Raw genomic sequence first — 2,317 nt, forward strand, 5'->3', positions numbered from 1 at the left:
CCAACTAACATTTCTTTTTCTCAGATAAAAAAAGGAAGAGTATTAACTCTTCTATGGTCATATAACGAACTCTAATGCAGGCTTTCCAGTATCAGGATTTTGGCTTTAGACTGCCTGGAGCTTAGAACTACAGAATTTATAGGCACACAGAGAACAACTGTAGAACGTGGAGCCAATACATATGGATGAACTGCTGTTTCTGTGGTATTAAGAAATAAGTCAACTGCCAGGATTTAGGAGCTGGGAGGTGGAAGATCAGAGCCCTAACATCTAAAAAAAGACAAATATTAAACATGTTTTTTTTTTAAAAAAAATGTATTTGGGGAGCACGTGTGCCACCACTGGCTGGGCTGGTGCTGCAGCAGTTGGAAGATGATCAGATGATCATGGTTGTGCCTGAAGGCCTTGGTGTGGCTGTTCCCTCTGTGGGGCCAAGGCCCATTTCCACTTCTGGTCATGAGAGGAGACCAACCACTGAAGCAAAGAAATCTGAATAAAATAAAACATACTAAAGGGCCATGCAAGCCAATTGTAGCCAATGGCACACAGTTCTTCAGGAACAGAGGTGGTGAGGATGCACCAGCTTCCCAGTGTGTCCATGCAACAAGACTGGCTGGAGAAGGGTCTTGTCTTCATTCTGGAGATGTTTATATCCAGATAAATGCCATACTTAAAGAATATGTTGAAAACCCAAGCTCCAGAAATACAAGGACAGGTGTCCACAGCTGTACTCATGGATGTGCACGCCACCATTTCCGGAGTCATCCCACAGTGAAGCAAGGCAGCCAGATGGAACCGCTGGGGAATCTGGAGAACATGGAAACTCTTCCTCAGAATTCTGTTATCTTCTCAAGAGATTGCAAAAATGCTTTCCATATGTTTTGATTCTGGGTGCCAAACATTTTATGCAGCAAATAACAGGGATTTCTCCTGGAATTGGGCTGCTGACAACTTTAATGTATGTAAACAAAAGCATCATAAATCAGGTTTTTCTAAGAGAAAGGACCTCAAAGATTCATTGTGCTTGGTTACTGGTATTCTTAGCAGGCACTTCTGTTCTTTTATAATGCACCTTTCATTCTCAGTCACTTTATTACAGCTTAATTTTCTTGAATCCTACATTGGATCATTTGAGCTTCTGGGAAGTTCTTTGGATTATTGGAATTATAGACTTCATTCTGAAATTCCTCTTTATGGGCTTAAAATGCCTTATTTTATTGGTAACTTATTTCATCATGCCTTTTAAATCAAAGGATTACTGCTATATGCTTTTAGAAGAACTATGTCAGTATTACCGAACACATGTTCCCATACCAGTTTGGCTTCACTACTTAATAAGCTACGGGGGGAAGTTGGGTAATGTAACTAGATGGAGTCTTGGGATACTGCTGGTTTTACTCTAATTCATACTAAAACTTTTGGACTTTTTTTTGGACATTTGAGAACTTTCAGACAGGTTTTACATATTTTTTTACACAACCAAGTTATGGAGTATCTGCCAGCAAAATATAGTGTTGGGATGTGGATGATACTTGTTCAGTGTATCAAGCTGAATTTCAGAAGCCAGTTCTTCTCATCTGCTAGCATATATTTTGTGAAGAGTGCATTATCTCATGGTGTAACAGAGCCCAAGCATGTCTCCTGTGCAGAACTGTGATTTCAGACCATATAAACAAATGGAAAGACAGAGCCACTTCATTACACCTTCAAATATATTGAATGGCATACATTCTTAGGTCCACAAAGCACTAATGTGGTTACAGTATCTATTGGTCAAGGCATTAGAATGTATTTTCAGGGCTCAACAAAAACTGTTTCCAAATCACTCTAGACTTTTACAAGGCTGTTGTGTATAGTTCAATTTATCATAAGAGTAAATGAAAGAGCTCTAAAAGTATGTACTATTAAAACTAATGATATGCAATTTATTATATGCTCATTTGACATGTAATTACTGTGTTAAATTGTAAATATATTTTCTTTTTACCAAAACAATTTGACACTACTGGTTTGAAAGGAATTCAGGTAATTTTTCCTGACATTGTTTTCAGAATACAGAGTATTTTCACAATATTTTAAGATATATAAAATCCAAAAGAATTTTCTTCAACATTGACTTTTATAATAGTCATTCTAAACTGCTCAAAATTTTCATAAAACTTGTATTTTTGAATGAAAATTCTAATTACTATATTTTATTTGCAATAACTTTCTTTTTTTTCCTACAGTTTTATTGATAAACAGATAGCAATGAGACAGTTTCAAATCAAATCGGAAGTACAGTTTCAACAAATAATACACTGCATATATTCTTCTT

The 2,317-nt window shown here is 36.5% G+C and overlaps 1 pseudogene; it reads left to right on the plus strand.

Moving 5' to 3' along the window:
- The first annotated feature begins 456 nt into the window (after nt 1-456).
- Nucleotides 457-1,719, plus strand: LOC101592363 (annotated as a pseudogene).
- Nucleotides 1,720-2,317: the final 598 nt, after the last annotated feature.

The sequence above is a fragment of the Octodon degus genome, unplaced genomic scaffold (genome assembly GCF_000260255.1).
Source record: "Octodon degus isolate 3935 unplaced genomic scaffold, OctDeg1.0 scaffold00142, whole genome shotgun sequence".
Classification (NCBI taxonomy): domain Eukaryota; kingdom Metazoa; phylum Chordata; class Mammalia; order Rodentia; family Octodontidae; genus Octodon; species Octodon degus.